The following is a 14,409-nucleotide window of genomic DNA, read 5'->3' as shown; positions in this document are numbered from 1 at the left end:
GCTTATAAAATAATCTTTACTTTGCCTCCAAGAATTCAAGAAATTTGAAATTCATAGGTGCTAAGTGACAAATGGAATTAGATGAAAAATAAGTGCTCTAGAAATTAACAAAATTGTTATACTATTTGAGGCTCATGGTTATGATCTCTGGTCTTTTCAATTTGGTTCTAAACCTTAACAATCTATTTTAGATATTTAGTTACTTGTTAATTCATGTACTTGTGTGATGTTTATCTTTTAATTCCTACCATATTCATTAAATAATACTTCAAGGGAGATGCTACAGACAAGTTTCATATTCCTTATAGTCAAAAAGAAACACACTTGAACTACTTTGGGACATAAGTATAACCTAGAAAACAGTGTAATATTGAAATCTAAATGCATTGAACAGACTAAACAAAATTGAATCATTTGGAAGATTAGATTTTAGCACCAGTTTAGATTTCAACATTAAAAATCAGCATACATTTGACCCATGGGAGAAAATCAGGGTTTGTACTTGGAATGTGCAGTGGACATAATGAAGATAATCACCAAAGAATTGATGGGGTTTGCAACTACCCAGGTTCTGATTAATGGGTATATTTATAATACATAGCATTAAATAAAATCTTAAAAACAGCACTGCTTTAAAACATAAGAGAGAAGATTTGGATTTGAATCTTAGCTTAATAAATCTTACACTACCTTTCTAGACATTAAATTCCTTATCTGTAAAATCAATAGGTTTGAACCAGATACACTTTATGATTACCCATGCTGTAAAACTCTCTGGTTGGTCAAGTTAAGTGATACCTGGCATTTGTTGTGTTATATTACCATGCCAATTTCATTAACTGAGGTAAAGCGATCTAGAAATTCATAATGTGTTTGCCTTGGGATTGCATTCATTAAAATTCTCTTAATAAAATGTGCTGTGTGTGTGTGTGTGTTGTGTGCGTGTATAGTGTGTACGTGTGTGTGTATGCCAATGTATTCCTTCATTCAAAATGGAATGAAGGCAGAAAGTTATGTAAGGAGACAAGGAGAGAAGGAAGAAGAAATAGAGAAAGTGTGAGCCAGAGCCTGGAAGACATAGAGACACAAATACAGATTATATTGAAAAAAGTTCATTAAAGTAGGAACTTTAAAAGTTGATTAAAGCAATATTGTAGACAGTTGTATTAGGTTAAAATACAACTGTTTTACTATATACATTTTTTGTTGTGATGCACAGTGACATATTTTGGAGCAAAAACTACTAAGTTTCTAATAACTATTTTAGCTTGTTAGTCACAAGTCCTGTGTCTTTGACATAACAAAATGTATTTTAGAATGTAAACTAAATTTTAAAATGAAAGTTCTTCAAAGAAGGAATACAAAGTCATTAATAAAATTGCTTCTAAGAAAAAGATTAAATTTTTTTGGTGAAAGATGCAAATGAAAAAATTTTTAAAAAGATACAAATGAGTCAGATTCATTAGGTTAAAAAACTATACACCATTTGTTATATGCTTTAGAATATTGTAACTTTCAGTGATGATTAAATATCTACATTAAGGGAGTTATAATTCACAAAGTAGCAAAAATTATAACCTGTGCAAGTGCTACCCAAATCTTGTCATATTTTGATATGAATTAACAATGATACATTATTTGTCATCTGGGTCCAAATTAACATAATCATAAGATATATTTCAATTACATTCATTATTATACATATTACAAGACTATGTAGAAGGCTTGAAAAGAGCATAATAGACATTTAAATGCATTTTTATTTTTACATTTTCATTTAGGAGTACAATAAAAATATACTTAGAATTGACAATGTTAATTTAAAAATTATGTAAAATTGAAAATATCCACATCATGTACAAAATGAGATAAGACCTATGATGAAAGGGGACTCATATGCTTTTAATTATGTATACTGGAATTTAAAAAGTTGAGAATATTTCCTGTATTACAACAAAATACATATGCAAATACCCATGTGACATTAATGTTGTGATTTCCTACATCCCAATATTTTTTTAGCCTTATTATTGGTACTGTACTTTTAAAAACATTGTCAGAATATGCCTGCAACTTCGTGATAGAGCTTTTGCCTAGCATGTGTTAGGCCCTGGATTAAATTCCCAGCGCCATAAAGAGAATAAAAAAGACTGTCATGGTTCCAAACACATGGCAAGATTTTGGAATTTTTAATTAGTCAGCTATTTTGCTGAGAAAAAAATGTGTTCATTTAAAGTTTTTTTCCAAATCAAGAATCTAACAAACTCCCAAATATTAGTAGCCTTGTATTAAAAATGAAATGGTAATAGTGATAACCAAAATGCTTAACCTAAGTTATGTAACTAATAAAGAGGAAAACCCATACAATAGAATTCTCCCCCAAATTACTTCTTATGATATTGGATAATAGTCATGTTGACTACTTCTACACTTTCTATTTCAATATTTTTAAGATTCCTATGAGACCTTACAGGTCAAATAAATTTAACTTAAATTAGCTATGGAATTAAATTCGTAAGTTAATAATGAAAATAATTAAGAGCATATGTCAAATAAGATTATAAAACTGACTGGGAAATTAAACTTGTGAAAACTTTTAGAGAAAAATTAAATTTTTAATAGTTAAATTAAGAAAAATCACTAAAATAATTTAAATTATGAATTCCAATTACAAATGCAAGTTTACAATGCAAGAACAAGAAAGAATTTGTAATAATGATTTCCTCTTTTTTTCCAGAGTTATCATCCTAGCAAAGGATTATACATTTGGGTTATGAATTGTAATAAAAAGAAGCTTGTGTAGCAATATTGTAATTGAAAGGAAAGAAGCATATTTTAATTTTAATTGTATCATTTTATCTATGTTGACTAAATATTTTATAATGTGACATTTAATTTTTTAATCAAATTAGGATCACCATTAAGTTGGAATAATTATTTACAATAAAAAAGGAAATATTTATGTATGGATTTGAAATAGTACTCTTGCTCAGACAATAAATTGTGTTTTTCCCAAAGATTTTGCTGATGATTGTAGTTCGTTTAAGGGTAAAAGAATAACTAACTATACAAAGAAACAAATTTCATGTAGTATTGTTATACTACAATTCAAATGTATTTATCCTAAATGTTTCACCAATAAGGAAATATAATAAAATGTTGCTTCTCAAAATTCAAAATGAAGATGAATAAAAATCGAATGAGGTTACTCTTAGAGGAAGAAATATGAAGATTAGATAAAGACGAATCAAGAGAGACTAGACTAAGCTAGAGAAACTAGAGTGAATTTTAACCTTTCAGAAGTCCCCATGTCAATACTAGTTACATTAAAGATCCTTCATAAAGCTTAGCAGTAGATCCAAGTTGACTTCCACTGACATTAAATCTCCCTTTCTCTATTCCTTTCTTCTTGCTCTCATCCTTCCAGTATTTTGCTCTTCATACTGCCCTTTGCATAATGTGCCCCTTCTCTGCTTGGACTTCCTGCCTTTAACATTTCTACACACTTCACTGTATCACAGGTAAGGCCCTATTTCATAAGATTAAGGATGGGCTCTGGCACAGAGCCAGAATGTTTCAGTTTAAATGTCAGCTTCAAATGTTTCAGGCAAGTTATTAAAGAGATCTTGTATGTCTTTGTAGCTGTTATACCCTCAGTATCTAGAAGGAAGCCTGGTACATCAATGTTTTGTGGATATTTGTTGAACAAAGGAAGTTTTAGTAAGTGAACTCTAAATTGACCAGAATAAGAATTTTAGGAATCACCTCTCCTTTATGTAAGCTAATTATGTTGCATCATAGTTTAATATGCCATAAACATAACAAAGGGATGATTTTAGTATAGAATAGTCATATGTGCTGGATATGTGAATATTCTATGGAAGCTTTTAATAGTCTCTGTCTTGAATTTTTATTTCAATTAATATATAAAGACATATATTTACATTATTAGCACACTAATCTAGAATTGACTAGAGCAAAAATGTATATTTTTGTAATAGAAAAATATTGAAGAGGAATTTGAATAGTTTGAAGAATCCATGATTGTACTAATAATATTAGACACCTACTACACACATTAGGAAAAATTTCTGTAACCTTTAACTTAATTCTGTATGAGAAAAATCATAGCTCACAGCCTTTTGCTTATTTTCCGTTTTTGGAATTTATTTGCTTGTTCTTGTAATGGAAAGATTTTCATTTTGGCTGGTCATTAATTTTATTTTCTATAGATTATTATAAGATATATATATATATATATATATATATATATATATGTATATATACATATATATATATATATAAACCCTCTTTTAGTAATAAGGAAATGGAGATGCGGAGAAATTAAGAGACTTTTCAGAGATAATGTAGGTCTTAAGATCTTTATCCTTTACTGCTATACTGACATGTCTTTAGATAGATCAACCGGTAATAAAACATTTTTACTGTTCTTTTTTTAAAAAAATATGATTTTATTTTGCTTTTAAATATGTTTAGAATTAGGTAGTTTGTCTTGGTTTTGGTACTACAGATGAACAACTAATGTGGTCAATTTGTATTCTCTAATGCTGAGTTCTATAAAAAAAATTCTATTTTAAAATAATCCCAGAAATGGCTATTAGCCAAACTCCACACTAGTTGACTGTTTAGAGATTACTGATGTATTAAATGTAAGATTCAAAATCGTATTGCAAAACATATAGTTTTGCTAGTAACAAACATAAATCATAAGTAAAGAGTAAATATATTTGCCAGAAAAATTATCTTTTGGCATAATTTTAGTTCAGTGGTTAAAACAAAATAACTGCCATTCTTTGATAATCTTCTGTGGACAAAATTCTGTAACAAGTTCTTTAAACATATTACTTTCATTGTTTTCACATTGTAAAAGATATAGTTGAGTGTTTCTAATTTTACACCAAAATTTCTTAATTTAAATGGTTGCATATTTATATAATTTATGTAGCTGTTTCATTAAATAACATACCTTTTATTGTTGTAAATAGTACTTTAGTGAGCATTTTGTACATATGTTTTTATTTTGAATCTTTATTTCCACTGGATCAAAAGTCTTTAAATATTTTTAAGGCATTTGATTTATATGGCAAATTGATTTATAGCAAGATTATACTAAATTTTACTATCACTCTGTCACACCTTGGTTTTTAAAATCAATGAAGTATCACATCTCATTTAAAATAATATTCATTCATTTGGTTATCATTGAAATAAAGTTTTTTCAGGTAATTACTTTCAACTGCATTTTTTGATTAAGGAAAATGTGTATAGAGCTCCTTCATCAATTTTTCTATTAGAGTTTGATGGAATATATAATTTATTTATAAAATGTGTTTCCCAACTCCTTGTGTGTTAACTGATTTGTTATGATCATTTTGCTATTCTCAATTTGATACCTGTCACATTGTAGACAGTCTCTCTCTAGCTTTAAATTTCCTGCATTGCAGATGATGAAAAAGCATTCAACAAAATACAACACCCCTTCATGTTTAAAACACTAGAAAAATTAGGGATAACAGGAACATATCTCAACATTGTAAAAGCTATCTAAGCTAAGCCCCAGGCAAACATTATTCTAAATGGAGAAAAATTTAATACATTCCCTCTTAAAAATTGGAACAATACAGGGATGCCCTCTTTCATCACTTCTAGTTAACATAGTTCTTGAAACACTGGCCAGAACAAGTAGACAGATGAAAGAAATTAAACAGATACAGATAGAAAAAAAAACCCCTCAAGTTATCACTATCTGCCAAGGATATGATTCTATACTTAGAAGATCAAAAAAATTCTACCAGAAAAATTCTAGAATAAATGAATTCAGAAAAGTAGCAGGTATAAAATCAACACCCATAAATTAAAGGCATTTCTGTACATTAGTGATAAATCCTCTGAAAGAGAAACTAGGAAAACTACCCTATTTACAATAGCCCCCCCCACCAAAAAAAAAAAAAAAAAACCTTGGGAATCAACATAACAGAAGAAGAGAAATATCTCCACAGTGAAAATTACAGGACACTAAAGAAAGAAATTAAAGAAGATCTTAGAAGATGGAAAGATCTCCCCTGTTCTTGAATAGGCAGAATTAATATTGTCAAATGACCACACTACCAAAAGCACTAATGCAATTCCAATCAAAATCCCAATGATATTCCTCATAGAAATAGAAAAAGGAGTAATGAAATTCGTCTGGAAAAATAAGAGACCTAGAATAGCTAAAGAAATCCTTAGCAAGAAAAGTGAAACATGATGGTGGCATCACTAAATAAGACCTTAAACTATACTCCAGAACTATAGTAACAAAACAGCATGGTATTGGCAGCAAAATAGACTTGTAGACCAATGGTACAGAATAGAGGAAACAGAGACAAACCCATATAACTACAGTTACCTTATATTAGACAAAGGCACCAAAATCGTACATTGGAGAAAGGATAATCTCTTCAACAAATAGTGCTCGGAAAAAATGGAAATCCATATGCAACAACATGAAATTAATCCCCTACCTCTCACCATGCACAAAACTCAACTCCAAATAAATCAAGGGCCTAGGAATTAAATTAAACCAGAGACCCTGTGCCTAATAGAAGAAAAAGAAGGCCCAAATCTTCATCATGTTGTATTAGGACCCAACTTCCTTAATAAGAATCCTATAGTACAAGAAATAAAATCAAGACTCAATAAATGGGATGGATTCAAACTAAAAAGCTTCTCAACAAAAGAAACAATCAGTGAGGTAAATAGAGCCTACAGAATGGGAGAAATTTTTTACCACACCCACTTCAGACAGAGCACTAATCTCTAGGATATATAAAGAACTCAAAAATCTTAACACCGAAAAAACAAATAACCCAATCAATAAATGGGCCAAGGGAATGAACAGACACTTCTCAGAAGATGATATACCATCAATCAACAAAAATATGAAAAAATGTTCAACATCTCTAGCAATTAGAAAAATAGAAATCAAAACCACTCTTAAGATTTCATCTTGGCTGGGGATGTGGCTCAAGCAGTAGTACGATTGCCTGGTATGCGTGGAGCACTAGGTTCGATCCTCAGCACCACATAAAAATAAAATAAAGATGTGTGGCCACCTAAAACTAAAAAATAAATATTAAAAAATTCTCTCTCTCTCAAAAAAAAAAAAAAAAAAGGATTTCATCTCACTCCAGTCAGAATGGAACCTATTAAGAATACAAACAATAGTAAGTGTTGGTGAGGATGTAGGGAGAAAGGCACACACATTGCTGGTGGGACTGCAAATTGGTGCAACCACTATGGAAAGCAGTGTGGAAATGCCTGGAAAACTTGGAATGGAACCACCATTTAATCCAGCTATCCCACTCCTTGGTCTGTACCCAAAGGACTTAAAAATACTAAAGGGACACAGCCTCATCAATGTTTATAGCAGCACAATTCACAATAGCTAAACTGTGGAAGCAAACTAGATGCCCTTGAGTAGCTGAACGTATAAAGAAAATGTGATATATACACACAATGGAACATGACTCAGGGGAATAAAATCATGGCATTTTCAGGTAAATGGATGTTGTTGGAGAATATTATGCTAAGTGAAGTAGGCCAATCCCAAAAAACTAAATACTGAATGTTTTCTCTGATATGAAAACACTGATCCATATGGGAATGTGGAGGGTATGGGAGGAATTGAGAAACTTTAGATAGAAAAAAATTTTCCTTCATTCCAATTTTTAGGAGGGCTTTTGTTTTTTTCAGAGAAAGGATCTTTTATGCTTTCATTAAAACATAATAAACTTGAGCTGGGGATATAACTAAGTAGTAGAGCATCTGCTTAGAATTCAAGAGGCCCTGAGTTCACTCCCCAGCACTACACACACACACACACAAACACACACACACACACACACACACACACACACACACATACACTAAAACAAATATAAAAACTTCCAACATAGTAAACTCTTTAATATAGTGGTAGTTCATTAAGGTTCCTAAGAAGCATTCAGCAACCAGTACAAAGTCACATCCCTAGTGAGTGGCAGAACCTGGATTAGAAATAAGGCACACCTATCTGACTTCAATGCTCTGGCTCTTTCCACACAACTGTAGTGACTCATTCCTTATGCACAGGTTTGTTTGTATGACAGTTATCTCCTGATAGTATATTTGTAACGGATATAATGAAAAGAATTAGATAATAGAATATCTACACAACAAAATGCATGAAATTCAACAGCCTATTCAAAATAATTCTTTTAATGTATTTTCGCTAAAAAACCAATAGTTTCACTTATATAGTACTTACTATGTGCTAAACACAACTTAAGTGTTTTGCTTAATATATATATATGCTAATTTAATGTTTGCAATAATCTTTTGAGGTGGTCTTATTATTATCCCCTTTTAAAGATGGGGAATCTGAATGATAGTAACACTCTCCAGATCACAAAGTAAGAAAGTGATGGACTGATTAGGCAGTAGAGTTCCAAAGTCTATACTTTTACACTTCTTCTCAGAGCAACATTTCTTACAGGAACAAATATTTCACCAATTAGCTGAAAATTTTAGGACAGAAAGTTGAGATGCACAGCATACATAAGTAAAACTGAATGCTATAGTAGTAAAAATTGGTGAATAATATGTTGAAAATTTAGTAGTAGCATCTTAAATTCATGATTTATCATCCAACAGAGATGGACTTTTATGTCCACAAAGAACTAAAAAATAATGTTTCCAAAACCTGCATTTAAATGAGTTATTTATCCTGTAAGTAACTATTGAATTCTGTTTGGGTATTTCTACTCTTTCAAGTTTCTAGATTTTCTAAAGTCTAACATTTGCATATTTATAGGATTTAGTGAATTGAAATTGACTACTATATTTTATCTCTAAGAGCTGTCATATAAGATGTGATATTTACATATATGTATGCACATATATCTTTCATGTGTAATAAAATATTTAATCTTAAACTTATATAATAGAGTTGACACTTTATGCTTCCTTATAAACAGAGTGATATGTATTTTTTACTAAGATTTCAGAGTACTAGGGTTATGGTTTTCATGACTGAGAAAATCTTGAATATCACTGTCTTAGACTTTCATCAAGAATATGGAATTCATTCAAAATAGGATGTAATCAGTGCACAGAGAATATCAATAAAATGCGCAGGTTATGTAATAAGATTGATAAATTAATAATTGAAAGATTAGAAAAGTTCAAAAACAGTTGGAATGTGAATTTGTATGTGTACATACATGCACATATATTAAACTCCCCTTACAACGACTGTTATTTCTCTTTAACTTTAGGATACCACATGAGTACAAGAGAGTGTCATATAAAAGTACACAGCATTCAAAACATGTCTTATGGGCTAAGAAAATCTGACAAGGACTGCAGTAAAAGTTTTAAATGATACATGCTATAATCTGAATGGTTATGCCCCCACCAAATTCATACATTGATGTCCTAACCCTCAAGGTGAAGGCATTAGGAAGTTGGGCCTTTGAGAGATTATTAGGTTATAAGGACTTTGAGAGACCTCTTGCCCTTTCAGCATTGTGAAGAAACAGGAAAAAGATGCCAATCCATCAAGTCCTATCCAGAAACTGAATCTGCAAGCACCTGAATCTTCAACTTCCTCATCTGTATAAGTATTAAAACTAAATTTTTGTATATAAGCCATCCAGTCTATGACACTTGGTTATAGGTGTCCAAACAAACTAAGACAATACAAATTAATGGAAACACTGAGTAATCCGTGAAATAAAATAAAATCAAACCAACCAACCAAAAAAGGGACTGTATTTGTGTGAACTTTGCAATTTTTTCTTAGTTAGCCTAATAGGAAGTGTTATTAGGTTCTATAACAATTATTCTCAATTGTTATTTTATTAGTGTTTGAAATCTATTCAACTTGGATCATTCAGCCTTTTAAATTAACATTAGTATCAGGGAAACCACTGGGTAGACTTGCATAGTAATTTTTTTACATGTTTTCTAAAACTCTTGAGGTACCACAGAATCAATTATAATAATTAATTAACATAATAATATAAAATAAATATTATAGTACAATGATTTACCTGAGATGAGAAATGTTAAAAAATATTTTGATTTTGAGATTTTTTTAATGAATAAAATGGACATCTTACACAAGCACTAAGATTGTCAGACGTTTAAGTCTAAAAATAATTCTGATAATTTGGATAGTTAAAACAGATTTAGAGGCTGTAGATCATATTTTTTAAAGTTTCATCTGTATTGTTAACTCTGTTTAAAATGACCTCTAAGACTATTTTTAAAAATTAGATATAAAATTTCATAAAAGAAAAATGTAGTATAGGGGAATAAAGTACATTACTCCTTATTTAAAAGAAACTTGATTATGATTTCCAAGTACTAAATCGGTATTTTTTTGATTTGTTTTGTTTGCTGCTTCAAAATATGTGATCAACTTCATTCCTTCCTCCATTTATTCTGTAGAATTGCATTGCAGTGTGAATGTACTTGTACATATTATCACAATAGCAGGTATTATAATTGTGGCTTAAAACATAAAACAAACACTTTGACCTAATATGTTAGGGACATGATTAGATTTATGAAATTATTTTTCTATCATATTGTGGGTGTAATTATTAAAGGTGGTATTGATAAAGAAAAATAACTTACATATTCATTATAGATGAGGTCATAGGCTAATAGATATTAGCTTTTTTTGGTTAAATACTCTAGTCAGTTTATGAAAAGCCTTAACTTCATTTTTCTTTTATAAGTGAAATTCATTCTGAATTGTTTTTAACAAATTTACTGCTTTCTCTTCTCAAAAATCATTTTTTTTCTCTTCACCTCTTATTACCTTCTCTCTGTTAAGTTCTCTTATTTCCTTTGGAGCAGAATGCATTAGTCTTCATTTATGAGCTTAAGTAAGTTTGTGGAATCCTAAATACAATGCTGGGTAATAACAGACCAAGTCCCCATTTTCAGTATTGGGGTCTGCAATAGAAATTCAGAAAGCTCAGACTTCAGTTTCCCCAGAGCAGGAGAAATACAGGTGTTAATTAGATTTATAAGTATAACTATATAATTTATATCAAGACAGACTTCAAATTACATTAAATATGAAAAGTAACTTATAATATTCGAAAACAGAGAAACATTTCTTTTCCTCCATAAATTTAACTTTTTCATATATCCTAAATACCACTTAATTTTTATAAGGAAAACTGTTTTCATTATTAATTCTCTCCTCTGCAGAATCTTTAAACTCCCTCAACCAAGTGTGTTCCCTCTGTCTTTATTCCTATCATGAAGTGTCCTTTGTAAACCTGTAGGTTGAATATTTGAATTTTCTTCTCTTAGCTTAACTTAAATTCCTTGTCTCCTTATATTGCCACTAAATCACACAATTAATTCCTTCCTTTTCCTAGCACTCATTCTTTTCTTTTTTTTTTTTTTTTTTAAATATTTTTATTTTTCAGTTCTTGGCTGACACAACATCTTTGTATGTGGTGCTGAGGATCGAACCCGGGCCGCACGCATGCCAGGCGAGCGCGCTACCGCTTGAGCCACATCCCCAGCCCACTCATTCTTTTCTTAACATTTTACGAACTGTACTGTGAATTCTACCTATCCTGAGATTCTTTCCCTAACACTTTCTGCATTGCTTAGAAACATTCTAAGTCTATAATTCTATTCTTTTAAATGAAATGTTAGGAAATGTTATATATTCTCAGCTTCATCATAGAATGATATTTCACATATTACTCTAAATGAAAAGTTGACCCTCAACAAGAATACTATCTCTCTCAAAAATGCTTTAAGAAAAAGCTGCTCAAAATCCTGTAACATGTGTATGTACACACAACAAAAGTGGTATCAGCATTCTTTTGGGTCTGCATTGCTGATTCTACATGCTTACATTTCTAATGTCATATAAAATCTACTTCTTTTATGTTCATACCACTTACTCCCTTGATTCTATCATCTATATTCAAGGCAATTCTCTTCATCCATTTTCTATCAATCTTAGGCAGTGACTATTATCTCTGTATTAAAATTCTCGCATCAAAGTTTGTTGCTTTGTCTTCTCAAACTGTAATACAAGTTCCACCACAGAAACCCAATCCCTAAATAAAATGTTATATCTTTACACCATTTTGAAATGTTCAACCTCTGAGAATTCTGAACATCATTAAATCATGATAACCTAAACTCGAAATCATTCATTTTCATATTCTTGGTAAACACTCTTTCCCATCTTCCATGGTAGTTACTCTTAACTGTATAATTTTTCACACCAGCAGAAACCCTGGCTTACAATCACTATTCTCATTTATTTCTTTTCATTGTTTCCCATCTCCTTTCCCTTCCTTCTTTAATTTGACTTACATCTCTAACAACTTCATTGAAATCAATCATGCAAAGATCATAAATGATTATTTTTATCATTTAACAACTTATTTTTCTCCAGAATTTGGTTCTGTTGATATTACTAATTCTTAAATTGCTCTTTTTTATTGATTTTTTAAAAAAATAAATGACACCAGAATGCATTACAATTCTTATTACACATATACAGCACAATTTTTCATATCTCAGGTTTTATATAAAGTATTTTGACATCAATTCGTGTCTTCATACATGTACTTTGGATAATGATGTCTATCACACTCTTCTTTTAATATTTGTTTTTTAGTTGTATTGACATAATACTTTTATTTCACTTATTTATTTTTATTTGGTGCTGAGGATCAAACCCATGGTCTTACACATGGGAAGCGAGTGCTCTACCGCTGAAACCCAACCCCAGCCCCTTGAATTGATATTTTTTCTTGAATTTTCCACTTTCATGGATATCCTACTGTCTTTAAAATATTCTTTTCAACAGTTTTCTGGATCTTATTCTTTCACACATTCCCTAAGTATAATTAAATATTGGTGATCCCCGAATTTCAATTCTTGGCTTGCTTCTTATTCTTCATATATTACTGACAACTACATTTATTTCAATGACATCATTTAAATGAGAAATCTCTGTCTCTAGCTAAGACTTCTCTCCTGAGTTTCGGTTTCCTATATCCAATGAATACAATTATATCTTTATATCTGAATATTCCAATGAACCTTAAACTCAACCCATCTCAAAATGAACTCTATCTTTCCTGAAAACTTGTAAAACCTATGTTATCTATCAAATAGTACCACTATCTATCCAAAGATTACAATAACCTAACATTATCTTATTCTTCCTCTTTGGACATCAGTAATGTCCACTGGATGATTGATTTGTAGATTCTACATCTTCAAATAAATTCTCACATACTGACTGCTTCTACTATATAATTTAACAGATCATTACCATCCCTTAAATGATGTATTGCAATGTCTGCATAAACAACTTCTGTTTATATATATCTAGTCCTTCTTTTACATACCTGCTAAAGTAATCTTTCTAAAAGTTAATATCTTACTTTATTTCCATTGCTTTACATGCTTCAATACCCTACACAATCTTCATGAATCCTATCCCTGCCTTCTTTTGCCCAAACTTATTTGAAGCATTTGGATATATTGCTTTCTTTGCCTTAATGCTGTCTGTACAACATTTTTTAGTTTTTAATATTCAACTCAATGGTCATGTCTTCTATGAAGTTTTTCTTGAATTAACATCCATTTTTCTTAAGGGGAAATAATCTCATTTTCTCTTATGATTTCACTGTATTCTATACAGGGGGAATTTTTACATTGTACTTATAACTAATTATTGCCTGTATTTGTTGGACACACACCAGAAAAAATCCAAAAGGATGGGGAGCTGTTTTGTTTATCCTGTTATTTTACAGGATGAACACCTGGAACAGTACCATATAGCATGTGTTGAATAAATTAGCACTAAATGAATAATTGAGTTTCAGCTTAAGTCCATAAATTCTTTCTGTCCATTTTAAATGATTTTATTTGACTTTATAACTTTGAGAATATGTTGTCAGAATCATTCATACTGACACATAAACATAGCATGTTACCCACATCTTTTGATTCCTCAGTGATACTGAAAACTATTTTAGTTTTTTGGTATCTTCCAAAGACTAGACCAAACATTGCTGAATTCATAACAGGGATAAAATACTTATAGAATTATGTAAATAGCTGAAAACAAATTTTAATGATAAAATAACCTTAAAAATAAATTATGTTTAATTTATTATTAACATAGCTGACTTTCTTTCATGAACAAATGCATAAATATATATGTGTATATATATATTATATCTGCAATAATCTATCTGGTTATATATATATATATATAAATTACTTGTTTTACTGTTATCCAAATAGGAGCAGCTGTTGTTAAAATTGAGCATACATAAAGACCTTTAAAAGCCTGCAAAATTT

At 30.3% G+C, this 14,409-nt stretch overlaps 1 protein-coding gene across 37 annotated transcripts in view; it reads right to left on the bottom strand.

Moving 5' to 3' along the window:
• Positions 1-14,409, bottom strand: part of Rims2 (regulating synaptic membrane exocytosis 2) — a 551,056-nt gene that overhangs the window by 135,998 nt on the left and 400,649 nt on the right. The gene's annotated exons all lie outside the window — the stretch shown is intronic.

This window comes from Callospermophilus lateralis, chromosome 16 (genome assembly GCF_048772815.1).
Source record: "Callospermophilus lateralis isolate mCalLat2 chromosome 16, mCalLat2.hap1, whole genome shotgun sequence".
In the NCBI taxonomy this organism is placed as follows: Eukaryota; Metazoa; Chordata; class Mammalia; order Rodentia; family Sciuridae; genus Callospermophilus; species Callospermophilus lateralis.
Note: the sequence above shows the minus strand (reverse complement) of the source record. Positions and strands in the feature narration are given on the sequence as shown.